The 15,531-nt window shown below is 48.2% G+C and overlaps 1 long non-coding RNA gene across 1 annotated transcript; it reads right to left on the bottom strand.

Annotated features, from left to right (window-relative positions):
• Positions 1-6,407: 6,407 nt before the first annotated feature.
• Positions 6,408-9,992, bottom strand: LOC311603782. The gene is made up of 3 exons (XR_014781261.1): positions 9,895-9,992; positions 8,546-8,612; positions 6,408-6,688 (listed from the first exon to the last, which is right to left on the bottom strand). It is a non-coding gene; the product is annotated as an uncharacterized lncRNA (long non-coding RNA).
• Positions 9,993-15,531: the final 5,539 nt, after the last annotated feature.

Raw genomic sequence — 15,531 nt, forward strand, 5'->3', positions numbered from 1 at the left:
CAGCCGTGCACACTCTTTGGTTGCTAGTTCAGTCTCTGGGAGGCCCCATGGGCCCAGGCAAGTCCACTCGGTAGGTCTTGGATGTCCTTGACCTGTCCAGATAGATCCCTCAATCCTTTCCTCCCGCTCTTCCACAAAACTCCACGAGCTCAGCTGTGGCTCTCTGCATCTGTCTGCGTCCGCTGCCTGATGAAGCCTCTTAGAAGGCAACGATGCTAGGCTCCTGTCTACAAACACAGCAGAGTTTCATCAATAGGGACAGAGCTTAGCTCTCTGCTGTGCGGCGGGTCTCAAGCTGGGCCGGCCACTCATTGGTTTGCCATTCCCTCAGTCTCTGCCCCACCTTCACCCCTAGGCTCCTTGTGAGCAGGACAAATTCTGGGTTTTACGAGTTATCCTGTACTTTATGGCTAATGTCCGCTTATGAGTGAGCCCATACCATGCCTCTCTGGGTCTGTGTTACCTCACTTGGGATGATATCTTCTAGTTCCATCCGTTTGCCTGCAATTTTCATGACGCCCTTGTGTTTAATAGCTGAGCAGTATTCCTTTGTGTAAATGGACCACATTTCTTTTATCCATTCAGCTGGTGAGGGACATCTATGTTGTCTCTTTTCTTTTCTCCTCCTCCTCCTTCTGCTCCTTCTCCTCTTCCTCCTCCTCTTTTGGCAGCAGGAGACAGGGTCTCCCCGAGGCTGGGTTGGCCTCGAGCACACTGTGTAACTTGGGGTGACTCTGAACTTCTGATCCCATGTGTGGGCCACGGTCCGCTACTGGTTTCCAACGCCCGGGGATTTGTGCAGGCCAGGCAAGCAAGTCTGCCTAGCGGTTGAGCTATCCCCTCAGCCCCATGACCTCCTTCCATTTCATATACCACCAGCTCGCTACAGGCTCTCAAGCAGAAGACATCACTGCACGGACTAAGGCGGCTCACACCTCTAGGCCTAACAGTTGCTAAGCAGACGCAAGAGACTTGTCCGGACCTACTCATCCCCCCACCCCACCCTACCCCCCTTCTCTCTCATTTTGAGGCAGGGTTTCTCTGTGTAGCCTTGACTGTTCTGGATTCACTTTGTAGATCAGGCTGGCCTTGAACTCACAGCAATCCACCTGCCTCTGCCTCCCAATGCGCTGGAATTATAGGCACTAGCTACCGCACTGGACTAGTCCAGATTTTTTAAAAAACTAATTCATTTATTTATTTTTATTTTATGTGCATTGGTGTTTTGCCTGCATGTACGTCTGTGGGTGTCAGGTCTCGGAGTTACAGACAGTTATGAGCTGCCATGTGGATGCCAAGAATGGAACCAGGGTCCTTTGGAAGAGCAGTCAGTGCTCTTAACCACTGAGCTATCTCTGGAGCCCTAATCTGGAGCCTTCCCTTCCTCCCTTCTTCTCTCCCTCCCTCTCTTGTTTAACATTCAGTCCCAGGAGCCGGGCGTGGTGGCGCACGCCTTTAATCCCAGCACTCCGGAGGCAGAGGCAGGCGGATCGCTGTGAGTTCGAGGCCAGCCTGGTCTACAAAGTGAGTCCAGGACAGCCAAGGCTAACACAGAGAAACTCTGTCTCGAAAAACCAAAAAAAAAAAAAAAAAAAAAAACATTCAGTCCCAGGGGAGCGCATTAATTAAGGTTTCTATTTCTGGGACAAAATCTAGGACCAATTAGCAAGTTGGGGAAGAAAGGGCTCTTTGGCTTACACTTCCAGACCACATTCCATCATTGGAGGAAGTCAGGACAGGAAGCAAGCAGGGCTGGAGGCTGGAGGCAGGAGCTGATGGTGGAGTGCTTCTTACTGGCTGGCCTCAGGTGGCTTGCTCAGCCTGCTTTCTTTATAGTTCATTTATTTACTTCATTTTTTTTCAAGACAAGGTTTCTCTATGTTTTCTTGCCTGTCCTGGACTCACTTTGTAGGCCAGGTTGGCCTTGAACTCACAGAAATCTGCCTACCTCTGCCTCTCAGGTGCTGGGATTAAAGGCGTGCACCACCACATTTGGCTACAATCTATTTCTTTTTACTTTTTATGTGTACTGGTGTTTTGCCTGCAAATATGTCTCTGTGACGGCATCCGATCTTGGCATTACAGACAGTTGTGATCTGCCACGTGGGTCCTGGGAATTGAACCTGGGTCCTTTGGAAGAGCAGTCAGTGCTCTTTTTTTTTTTTTTTTTTTTTTTTAAATCAAGACAGTGTTTCTCTGGGTAGCCTTGGTTGGTCTCGCTTTGTAGACCAAGCTGGTTTATTTTTCTTCTCTTTTTGAAACTGGAGTTCATGCCGAGGTCATTTTCCCTTACCATGGAGTTTCCATTTTCAGAAATGGGGTTTCACAGGCCTCACACTAACATTGCAGGCAAAAGTATTCTACGGAATTCACATCCAGGTAGCCATTTGTGGAATATTCGAGCAGAGGTGTATGGGACCCAGACAAGGTGGTGCATGCCTTTAATCCCAGCATTTCGGGGCCAGAGGCTGGTGGATCTATGTGAGTTCCAGGACAGCCAGAACCAAAGGGGGGCGGGGACCCCGTCTCACCTCTCCCACACCCACTGGGGTGGTCTGAGTAACAATGGCAACCAGAGACTCATAGTTGACTACTTAGGAACGGCATTAGGAGGTTTGGACTTGTCGGAGGGACCACTTCCCTGGGGATGGGCTTTGGGGTTTCAAATGCCCAAGCCAGGCCCAGTGGCTCTCTCTCTCTTTTCCTGCTGCCTGCTGATCCAGAGGCAGAACTCTCAGGCGCCTCTCCAATGCCAAGTCGGCTTGCACACTGCCATGCTTCCCACGATGACCATAATGAACCCTGAACCTGTACACCAGCCCCAATCAAACCTTTTCCTCTCTGTTTAGCCTGCTTCACCTGCCTCCACTCTACAGCCCCTCCCTTGAGACCTACTTTAGTCCCTAGACTAGCTTATAAAACTTAGCAGTACGACTCCTGTCAGGTTGTACCATTTAATGTTACTGTAGGACCTTTGAATACATGTGACGGGCCTAGTACTGTTGTCCGATTTCTGCCAAAGTGTCCAGAGAAACACAAAAACGATTGTTTCAGTTGTCTGCCTGCTTGAGCGAACAGCAGGCTGAAAAACTTTCTCCATTTGGCACAATTTCACCGCGCATACACTAGAGGGCGATTATCTTTTTCAACAATGACAGAACACGCACTGTCATAAGCACTGTTATTGAACCACAGAAACCAGGGGAGAGCGCGAACGCAGTCCCCCACTATCACAAATTATGCAGTCGAGTTTCCCGCATTTGGGGAAATCGCAGGGGTCAGCACATCCGGAGTGCAATGGATAAGCCTCGCCCTGGGAAAACCACCTTCGTGATCATGGTATCTCCCCTGCCAGGTAAGTATGAGTTGATACCCACCCGCACACGCTCTCCCTACGCGCGAAACCCCTTCAAACGCACGGTCGCACCACCCGGGAAAACGCCTCCCTTCGCGCCCTCCACACTCCTGAAACGATACACGCCCTTCACCGAAAACATGGACACGGCACGCGGGACCTCCAGTGCAGGACCTGGTCCTCCGGGATCCGCGGACCGGCAGCCCCTGCGTGCGACTTCATCTGCATACGCCCCGCCTATTCCCCCGTTTTGCTGCAGGACGCAGCTTGTCGCAGAGGCTGGGCTGACCATAAACTTCTGAGCCTGCGTGTGTGCTACTGTCCACTACTGGGGATTACAGACACTCGGGGATTGGCGCGTGCCAAGGTTTCTTATAGCACCCCAGACCGCCAGCCCGTGGACAGCACCGCCCACAAGGGGCTGGGCCTTTCCACCTTCATCCTGCTTTCTTGCCTACCCCCTGAGCCTGAGGTTCCTTCCTCAGGATATCCTTGTGTCAAGTTCATAAAAAATCAAAATCAAAAGTCAACACACACACACACACACACACACACACACACACACACACACACACACACACACACACAAACACATTCATAAATAGAATAGGTTTTAAAATTTCGAATGAGTTTTTAAAAGCGGGGCGTGGAGGAGCACGCCTTTAATCCCAGCACCTGGGAGGCAGAGGCAGGTGCATCTCTGTGAGTTAGAGGCCAGCCTGTTCTACAAAGTGAGTCCAGGACACCCAGGGCTAACACTGAGAAGCCCTGTCTCGAAAAATCAAAAATCAAAAAGCAAAACAAAAACCAAACAAACAAAAATCGACAAACGAAACAAGGAATAGGGGAGGTGAGACTGGACATGCGTAGCATGTGAGATCAAGCCTCAGCACCAATGAATTAAATAAATAAAAATACTAAATTAAACCATCCAGGAGCAGGCTTTTGACAGGGCCTGAGTGCTGAGGCCCCGGTAGAGCCTCTAGACCGAGGCACCAGAAGCCAGACTTGTTGAGCCTTATCTTGGGCCACTTGCTGCCAAACTGAAAAACAGAAGCACTGGACCTGTGTTTGAACTTGAGGCCAGCATGTCAGGAGAACCGGACTGTGGCTCTCCTCAGCAGGCTCGACACTTCAACATCCCAGAATAATTGACATTGGTGCTGAAGTCAACTTTTGAAAGTATCCTGAGGCTGGAAGGATGGCTCAGGGGTTAGGAGCAGTGGCTGCTCTTCCAGGGAAACTGGGCTCAATTCCCAGCACTCACTCCCACACAGCACCCACAAGTGGCTCACCATTGTAGTCCAGTACTTTCTGTTTGTTTGTTTGTTTGTTTGTTTGTTTTTCAAGACATGGTTTCTCTGTTTAGCCCTGGCTGTCCTGGACTCGCATTGCAGACCAGGCTGGCCTGGAACTCAGAGATCCACCTGCCTCTGCTTCCCAACAGCTGGGATTACAGGGGTGGGATACCACGCCCAGCTTTTGCATACTTTTTGTAAAAATTTATTTTAGCCAAGGATAAACAGAGAAACCCTTGTCTTGAAAAAACAAAACAAAACAAAAGTTTGTCTTTTTTTTTTTCCCTTGAAAGTCATGCTCACCAAGTAGCTAAAACACAGGGTAAAAACCCACCAAGTGTAAGCAAGCTTACAGAGCAACCTGAATACTCACATTCATTCTAGTGGAAGCAAAATGTGTAAAAATGGAACCACATGTGCCACAGGGCTAGTGTGGAAGGTCAGAGGTCTGCCATAGAAGTTGGTTCTCTTCTTCCATCATGTGGGTTCAAAGGTCAAACTCAGGTCATGAGAGCAAAGGCCTTTACTCCTTGAGCCACCTAATCCTTTTTTTTTTTTTTTTTTTAAGATAGTGGTCCAGTTGGATCTGGGACTCAAAATCCCCCTGCCTCAGCTTCTTGGGTGCTAGGATTATTGGCATTTTGGACAATTTTTTAAAAATATTACTTTCATTTTGCCTGACGATACATATGTGGAATCTTCTGCCTCACTGTGTTAGGAAACAATACAATGTTGTTTATACACGTATGATTCTATGCAGTAGTTCTCTTGTTTTTTGTTTTTTGTTTTAAGTACACAGTGTTCTGCCTGCATGTACACCTGCAGGCCAGAAGAGGGCATCAGATCACATTATAGATGGTTGTGAGCCACCATATGGTTGCTGGGAATTGAACTCAGGACCTCTGGAAGAACAGTCAGTGCCCTGAACCTCTGAGCCATCTCTCCAGCCTCAACTTACTCTTGTTTTATCAAACAGTTCAGAAACTTTGAGGAGAACCTGCAAGGGAAAAACATTTTCATCAGAAGCATCATTTGATTACTTTTTCTACTTTAAATGTTTAGAGACAACTGACCGCAAACCACATTGTAAAGGACATTTTGTTTTGTCACACAGAGCATCCGATGTGCTTGCTAACAGAAGACTCCAACAGTTCTGTAAAAGACCTCCAAATAATAAGCTGCTTGTGTCAAATCCCCAGAATCTTATTATTTTGATTCTGCAGAATCAAATCATGGTGTAAGGAGAGAAAAGACTCCCACGGGTTGTTCTCTGATCTTTACACTCAAGCTGTTCCAAGTGTGTGCCCCTAAATAAATGAATAGCCAGGTGCGGTGGTGCACACCTTTAATCCCAGCACTCAGGAGGGAGAGGCAGAGGCAGAGGCAGAGGCAGATGGATCTCTGAGTTCTAGGCCAGTCTTGTCTACAAAGACAGTCATAGGGCGGCCAGAGATACAGTGAGACACTGTTCAATAAAAAAAAAAATTTTTTTTTCTTCTTCTCAGTAATCTTGGTTGTCCTGGACTTGCTTTGTAGACCAGGCTGGCCTGGTCTCACAGAGAACTGCAGACCTCTGCCTTGGGACTACAGGCATGAACTATCACACCCCCACTCTAAAACCAAAACCAAACCAACCAAAAAAAAAAAAAAAAAAAAGAATTGAAAGTGAGGGCTAGGAATGGTGGTGCATGCCTGCAAATCCCAGCATCCAGCAGTCAGGTAGCAGAGGCAGGAGGGTCCAGAGGCTGGGGTCGCAGCACTAGATATTTAACTCAGTGTTGTTTAACATTTCTAAAGTTTTGTGTTTGGTCCCAGGACTGGAAGGGAAAGAAAAGAGAACCAAGGCATTAAGAAAAAGGCTAGTTTTACTCCCAATGAAGTATGGAGCAAATTTGTGAAGAGTCCAGTGGGAGACTCTGCTGGTGAAGGTAGAAGTCTGGCTTCTCCTGGTAGCCATTTTGCACTCGGTCTATGAAGAATGGACTTTCATTTATCATCGGGGTCCTCACTCCTCCTCATCTGGGGACTCCAGATTCTGTAAGGAGAGTCACATAGTCCCAAAAGAAAATACACAGGCCCAGCTCTTTCCTGAGAACAAGCACAGGGAATTCCCAGAAGTGCCCCACCCTGAGCTGAGATCTTAGCCTCCAAGAAATGGCCAAGTTATACCTAGGCATCATCCCCTCACACAGAGGATAATTAAGTACTGCTTTTTCCTTGCTGTGACAAAGGCCCCGGGTTACTGAGGCACTGTGCCACGGCATGTAGATGAAGCATCCTGGCATCCTTCATCCTAGCAAATCAGACACGTTCACCCTTACTGCCCAGGGCTTATGAACCTCTAATTCACAAGTAAAGTTGGCTTGATTTTCCCACTCCACAAGACCATCTCAGACTTGTCATTCTGGGGCAAAGAAGGGCTCCTAGGAGATTCACAGGGCTCCCAGGACTTGCAGCTGCTAGTCCATGCTGGGAGCCACTGGCTCCTTTGCATAAGACCCCTGCTGGGGAAGTGCCCACTGAGGCTCCCTCTCACCCCCTCTGCCAGCAGGTTTCTGGCATTAGTCTGCATCCCCCTCCCTCCCCCACACCATGCAGTGCGAGGGTAAATAAAACAAAGAGCTGTGGTACTTGAGGAGCCAGTAGTCTCATTCTCTTTGTTTGTTTGTTTGTTTTCCCCTTGAGTGGGGTTACCCTGTATAGCCTTGCCTGTCCTGGGCTTGCTTTGTAGACCAGGCTGGCCTCAAACTCACAGAGATCTACTTGCCTCGGCCTCCTGAATGCTGGAATTAAAGGCCTGTGCCACCACCGCCCTGGCTTGTAGTCTCATCGGAGAGGAGCTAACCATAACACCCATTCCCCACCTCCCCCTGGAGAGGCTGGGAACCTGGCTTTGTGCTCAAGCCACAGACTCACCCCAAAAGTGCTTTAGCTGCCCCTGAGAGAGACAGGGACTCTGATGTTGAGGTCCATTTGTTCACAACAGTTGGCAAGAAGTGCCAGACCAACCTGCTGGGCTCATACAGGTGCCTCAGGAGGCAGAAACGTGGGGAATGAACCTTTCATGTCCCACTGGACTCAGGCCAACCTGCAGGGGTCCAGAGCCACCATACTCAGAACCACAATCATACACACACACACACAGGCTATATACATGTATATATATATATATGTGTGTGTGTGTATATGTATATATATCCCCCCTCCCCAGACAGGGTTTCTCTGTGTAGCCTTGGATTCACTATGTAGACCAGGCTGGCCTCACATCGAACTCACACGACTCTGCCTGCCTCTGCCTCCTGAGTGCTGAGATTAAAGGTGTGCGCCACCATGCGTGGCTTGCAATGTTTATTTATAGACAATGTCTCACTATGTAGCCATGGTTGGCCTAGAACTAATTATGTAGACCATGGTAACCTCAAACACATAGATATATGCCTGCCCCTGTTTCCTAGTTGCTAGGATTAAAGGATGCACTACCATGCCCAGCCTGAAGTGTTGGATATTTAAAAATAATAATTAGAAAATGAGAGGAGAAAAAAGAAACCAGCCATTTTATTATAATAAAAATCCCAGGTTACGCCAGATGTGGTGGAGCAGGCCTTTAATCTCAGCACTTTGGGAGGCAGAGCCAGCTGGATCTCTGTTAGTTTGAGGCCAGCCTGGTCTACAAAGTGACTCCAGGACAGCCAGGGCTACACAGAGAAACCCTGTCTCCAGAAATCGAAAACAACAACAACAACAAAAAACAAAAAACAAAAAAACCCCAGGTTATCAAAAATGGGCTGATAAAAATATCCTAAAATTAAGTAAACTTCAAGTTCTATTTCCTTCTCTGCCAGCAAAGCCCTTCCTCTGCTTTACTTATAAAGATCTTAACTATAATCCTTACTTGCATATATCCTGAGTTCCTAAAGCATATAACGAAGACCCAATCCTATTGTAATCATCATCAGCACCTATGGAGAAAGTTTAAGAATTAAAAAGCAAGTCTTAATAACATAGTACCCTGTTGATTTAAAAGTGCTTACTGATGACTTATCTGCAAAATGTAATAATATAAGCTACCCAGTAAGGGAGAGGATGCAAGCAACTGTAGTGCAATACGACGGTTATGTCAGACACGTAAAAAGTATGTAATGTCACCTAAGTTGAGAAGACTATGAAACTACAGAGTGAATTGAAGAGTGCAGGATGAGCAAATCTTTACCAGGTGACATGAGCACACACTGACTAAAGGAAACAAGAGCAGAGGGAAGTGTCAGGAATGAGGAGACACAGGCAGAGGGCAGGTGGGACTCAGTACTGTTGGGAACAAAGGGAGACAATGAGGTGAGGACAGAAAAACTGTAAGCATTTTTATTAGCTAGTAATAAGCAAGATGCTTGTCTGGGAATACAGTAGCAGTATGTTACTAGTGTTTCTTTTTTTTAGTGTTTGTTTCTTAAAACAAAAACCCTAATACTTATGCTGCACAAACTATTTTCAACTGATAAGCACTTGACTATTACTGTTACTCAAGTTAGATTTGTTCTATTTTTTAATAGTTTAAAAACCATTTAAAAGCTAGAGAGATGGCTCTGAGGTTAAGAGCACTGACTGCTCCTCCAGATATCCTGAGTTCAATTCCCAGCAACTACAGGGTGGCTCAGAAGCATCTATAATATGATCTGATGTCCTTTTGTGGCCTGGAGGTGTACATGCAGGCAGAACAATATATACCTAATAATAAATCTTAAAAACGAAAACAAAAAGAATTTGTGAACGCAGATGTCCTTGATAGCCAAAAGAACAGGGCCAGATCTACAGGACCTGGAATTACGAGTACTCGTCTTCGGGAAGAACAATTTGCTGTTAGTAACTAAGTAACTCCAGACCAGAAGCAGGATGTTTCGCTAATCTTTGAATAAACTGTGTCTTTAGAAAGTTTCATAACGAGTCACAGCTTAAAAAGTAGGGAAAGAGAAACTAAGAATCATTTCTTTGTTCACTTCCATTAAACCATAATGCCAGGGGAGAGCGCGAACGCAGTCCCCCACTACCACAAATTATGCAGTCGAGTTTCCCGCATTTGGGGAAATCGCAGGGGTCAGCACATCCGGAGTGCAATGGATAAGCCTCGCTCTGGGAAAACCACCTTCGTGATCATGGTATCTCCCCTGCCAGGTAAGTATGAGTTGATACGCCCCCGCACACGCTCTCCCTACGCGCGCACCCCCTTCAAACGCACGGTTGCCCCACCCGGGAAAACGCCTCCTTAGCGCCCTCCGCAGCCCTGCCGCGCCTCTCGGCCTTCAAGAAAAACACTCGCACGGCACGCCGGACGTCCCACGCAGGCCGCGGTCCTCTCGGATCCGCGATTCCGGCGGCCCCTGCGCGCCTCCTCATCTGCATGCGCCCCGCCCATTGTTTGTTTGGTTGTTTGGTTTTTCGAGACAGGGTGTCCTGTGTAACAGCCCTGGCTATCCTGCCCTACCCCAGTCCCCCTCTCTCTCACTCTCTCTGTCTCCTTTCAGCTCTCATTTTTTTCCTTTTGCCCAGCAGGAGACTTCGATGCGGACAGGCTCTCCCCTAAACACTGCCTCGACTGCAGTACATAACCTGGGATGATCCTAAGCTTCTGATCCTGCGCTTGTCACTGTCCACTACAGGGGATCGCACACTTGGCGATTTGTGTATGCTAAGCTTTCTTAGAGCACCCAGGACCACCAGCCCATGGACAGCACCGCCCACAAAAGGCTGGGCCCTTCCCCATTGAGCTCTAACTGAGAAATTTGCCCTACATCTGCATCTCCTGGAGGCTTTATCTCAAATGAGGCTCCTTCCTTTTTGGTGAGTCTTGCTTATGTCAAGTCGACACTCCAAACCACCCAGCACACCTAAGCTGGCTCTCTCCCAGCCTCTGAGTCATCTTGTGTCTTTTGTAGTGACCGATGACAGTTCCACAGATCCTGTCTCAAAATACCCTGTATCCACATATCCCCGCCTCCACCCACGCCCACCCCAAGCCCGCTAAAACAGCTTCCGCTGAGTACACAACACAGCTTTGGGCAGTTAAGACACCAGTCCCCAGGGAGAGCGTCTGCCAGGGGAAATAAAGAAAGAAATAAAATCCCCGTCAGGGTTTCCTCTTCCCCACAGTTCTACTTGGAAATCAGACTGAGGCCTGGAGGTAGGGAAGCCACCTTGGTGCCCTGCGGGCACAGATAAGGTGGGCTGGCTCATAGCGCTCCAGAACACAGCAGCTCCCTCCAACGGTCTGGGTAGGAGAAAAATGCCTTTCCTGTTGGGGCGCTCAGTTTTAGTTACCCTCAGCCAAGGTTAAATCCCAACCAAGACCCCTTCACCACCTGGAGTTTCAGAGAAAGATGGATGTGCATTTGAGGGCTCCACCCAAACAAGAAAGAGTATCTCCTCTGACTTCCGTTCAAACGTTTATGGGTTTTGTTTGTTGTTAAATTCTGCGTTGTTGTGTGACAAGACTTTTCCTGGCCGGCAATGGGGTAGGGGTTGAGGGGAGTCAGACATACATGCACCCCAGCTAGACGGCCCATAGCAGAGAAAAATACGGATAACACCAGAGTCCAACTTGGTGAACTCATGAGTTTTACTGGGGGTTACTTACAGGAGCAGAAAGGACTCAAAGACAGCTTCTATCACCAGAGCCCTCCCCAGCATGGGAGCCAGCTCACAAAGTCAGGGAACCTAAGTACACTTCAGCACAGTCTGCAGGCAGCCCCAGCAGGTTGGGTAGTGTCCCCTTTGGGTGGGTGGCTCAGTTGATCTGCAGGTCCTCTGCACCCAGAGCACACTCAGAGGTGTGCTCCTCTGAGAGGGACTCTCAGCAGCCTTTATGGTCTACTTCCAGGAGGAAGGCAGCCTAGTGGAGCTGGTCAGGGTCAGCGACTTCCTGAGCTGCTTCCAGTTGTGTTCCTCCTGGCTTAAGATGTTTCAACTTGTGAGAAAAGGCTGCTGTGTGTGTTGTGTGCAGTCACCCACAGAGTCCAAGAGACTGTGTTAGACTTTGATTGCCAGAGTCTTATCCTGGAAACCTGATTGAGAGCCAGAGTCCAAAGTCAATGCAAAAGCCAAGGAATTTATTAAGCTGGCGCATCAGGGTCCACCATATTCTGGGGAGATGGAAAGACTCAGTTCTGTTAATGGTGGAGAGTTTAAATACCTTACAGATGCAGAATTTAGTACAAACACGATTGGTTAGTTGACCTTTAAAATGATCAGTTACTAGTTATTTTATCCCTGAGGGGGCAAGAGTTCAGCTTGGGACATCACGTGTTGTCAGGTGCTCAGGACAGGTATGAGAGTGTGGTGGTTTTGGGTAGAATACAACAGCCCTGAGGCCATCTTAGAAAGTATTGAGTGGCCAGGGTTGAAAACCCACTTTTCTATCTCCTCAACTGGAACAGGAGTCACGGGCTGTTGTGATCTGCCTAATGTGGGTGCTGAGAATCCTACTCTGGTCCTTCCCAAAATCCCAAGACTGGACATGGCCTCCGTTTTCTGCACGGGGCTCCACTTTACCCAGCCTTTCAGCCTCACTCAAGCCAGCCCGGGCGTTGGAAACATGGCTCTGGCAGGCCTTGCCCTTCTTCCTCCTTCCCTCAGCCTGGCTCACATACACTTAGATGGCATTCCTTTAGCAGTCCTAAAGCCAGCCACCAAGATCTGTTCCTAAATGTGGTCACTTCCTCCTCCTGAGGCTGACCACCAAGTATAGTGGATGTTAACATGTTTTTGTACTGTTCCCAAGTGTGGGATGTGAAACAGACTTGTGTGGGGGTGTGCGGTGTTTGTCAGCTGGAAGCCGGCTTGTGAGAGAATGCGTGGTGTTTGTCCACTAGAAGAGGAACAGTCAGCTGGGTGCGGTGGCACACCCCTGTAATTCCAGCACTAGAGAGGCGGAGGCAGGTGGATGGTTGTGAGTTCAAGGCCAGCCTGGTCTACAAAGTGAGACCAGGACAGCCCAGGCTACAGAGAAACCTTGTCTTGAAAAGAACCAAAGCACAAAAAGGAAGACCTGCGTCTTGTGGGTCCCGGTCTCTGCCATGACAAACATCCTCGTAGGGCTCTGAGAGGATGTGTATGAGCCCCAAACCAGAGGCTCGGCTTTTGGTATCGTGTCTCATCGTTGGGTGTTCATCACTCCACTTCCAGATGTTCCTAGAGAGAATCGCTGCCAAGATCCAGGTTCCGGCTCCTGCTCTAGAGTCTGGCTGCTGCGGCTGCAGTCACCTTTGTTGCATTGCTGGTTTGCTGTTTAATGGGTCTGCTGAAGTACTGTCGGTGAAAAGCCAAGTTGCTCCAAGAAACTGAGTCTAAAAAGGTCTATTTTTCCTGTTCCCATTAAACTCTTTTCTCTCCTGTCTAGGGTAGGTGGGTCGGAAGGGAGGTATAAGCATTACAGAATCCCAAATAAAGTAGGTTTATAAAAGTTCAAAGCCTACAGCCAAGATACAGCTATCAAACTCTTGCAGTCCAGCAATCAAAAGCCCCTCTTAGACTGCTCTAAATAACATGTGAAATCAAAATTAAACATCACACCTGAACACAGGGCTTTCCCTTTTAACCTTTATAAACTGCCTTTTGCCTAGGGGCCACATCTGTCTGTCTGTCTGTCTTCTCTGTCTGTCTGTACCCACTCCCAACTGCCTCCTACCAGAACAAATCCCCCTTCCCTCTCTCTCTACTTCCCCACACCCCACTGTCTGTGTCTCTCCTTCCCTGTCCTTTGTCCCTCTGAGGCAAATAAATCTCCTTTTGCGGGAACTTGGTCTTGGGGTGTCTTGAGCCTAAGCCTGTCCCTTCAGCAAGTCTCCCCATTTTCTCTACAGGTCCAGGGAAGGGGGGGCTTCCTCATACTCATTGCTACAGCTCTTAACTCTCTCACACGCCACACCCCTTTCCCATAGCTTTGAGCGCTCAGCTTCATGTCCTTGTGCCTCCCAATGGGTAGGTAAAGTCTGCCTCTGGCCTTGGAACACTACACCTTTATGGAAACTGCTAGTGCCCACTCTCCCCAGACTCCCAGGGCGATAGATAAACAGTCCATGTACACCTCAACAGCAGGGAGTCCACAGTGGCTGTGTTTACAGACACTAGCAGAGAGCTAGTCAATGACCTGTTCTACAAGCGCACAGAAGCTTTCCTCAGTGTGCCCCAGAGCTACACTTAGGTCTGTTCTTTTTGCACTGGGTTTCATTAAGTAACCTAGTCCTGTGCATGTGTGCACACCTGTGTACAACATGTTGGTCCAGGGTGGAGGCTGACATCTGGATGTTGATTCTCTCCACCTCAGGAGGTCTGGGGAGTCAAACCCAGGTTTGTCAGGCTTGGTAGCAGGTACCTGTACCCAGTGAGCTACCTTGCTGTCCCCAAATCCTTTCTGGGGGTGGGGAGTATGTGACAGGCAAACAAGATCTATGTAGCCCCTGGCTGGCCTAGAACTTCCCTATGTAGACTAGACTGTCACCAAACTCATGGATCTGCCTGCTGCTGGGATTAGAGGTGTGCACCCCCACACCTGGTCTCCTAGAGTTGGTTTGTTTGTTTCATTATTTTTCTGCTTTAAGTAAAAACACTGGAGAAGCTGCTTTTTCTGCGTGTCTTTTGTAGTTCCAACAGGAAATGAACAGAAAAATCAAATAACATTAATGAGTTTATGGAAAACTAGGCTTTCTTATCCATTTAGCCCCACTACTATGGAATCTACTGCAATGGCGATTGGTAGGTGCTCATCAACAGATGAGGGCATGTGGGGTGAGATGGCAAGGGAAGGTGGGTGGTGGTGGTGGCACACACCTGGAATCCTACACTCAGGAGGCAGGGGCAGGTGGATCTCTGTGAGCTTGGTCTGCGGAGTGAATTCCAGGACAGCCAGGGCTACACATGGAAACCCTGTCCTGAACAGCCACCTACAACAGAGATGAGGACAAAGGCAATGTTGTTTTTGAGGCAGTGTCTCACTATGTAGCCCAGGCAGCCTGAAGGCATGATCTCCCAACCCCAGCCTCCAAGTGCAGGGATTATGGGCGTGGTCCATCACTTCTGGCTCTGATCATTTGGAGGGGATAGTTTAAAAAAATTATTAATGTGTGTGTGTGTGTGTGTGTGTGTGTATTAAGTGTACACATGCATGTATGGAGGTCAGAGGACAGCTTTTGTGAGTTGGTTTCCTGCTTTCAACTTTAAATGGGTTTCAGGGATCCTGGAAAGCCTTCACCTTCTAAGCCATCTCACCAATGCCCTGCCAGTTCTTTCTCTCTGACACATGGTCTCACAGAGCCTGGGAAGCCCTTGAGGTTAGGACCCTACTGTGCTGCTCCCAAGGGCTCGAATCAAGGTTATATACTGTCAGAACTAGCCAAGAGACATTCTTTCTTTCTTTCTTTCTTTTTTTTCAAGACAAGGTTTCTCTGTGTAGCTTTGGTTGTCCTGGACTTGCTCTGTAGATCAGGCTGGTTTCTAACTCACAGTGATCCGTCTGCCTCTGCCTCCTGAGTGCTGGGATTAAAGGCGCGTGGCCCACCATTGCCTGGCTCTTTCTTTCTTTCTTTCTTTCTTTCTTTCTTTCTTTCTTTCTTTCGTTCCTGCCTTTCTTTTTCTTTTTCATTTTATTTCTGGCTATATTAAAAAATAATTTTCAACTGTAACAAAACAATCAAGAAAAGAGTTATGAACCACACAGAAACTATCACTTTCAGGGAAGCTGGGTACATAACCTCTACTACTACTGAATATACTTCTCCATAAATCGGAAACTAGGTCAGGTGTGGTAGTGTACATGCATAGTCCCAGCAATTCACAGGGGGAGACAGTATTATCAGCATTTCAAGGTTATCCTCAACTACACAGAGTTCAAAA

This window comes from Acomys minous, assembly GCF_964271855.1.
Source record: "Acomys minous genome assembly, chromosome: 8".
NCBI classification, from domain to species: Eukaryota; Metazoa; Chordata; class Mammalia; order Rodentia; family Muridae; genus Acomys; species Acomys minous.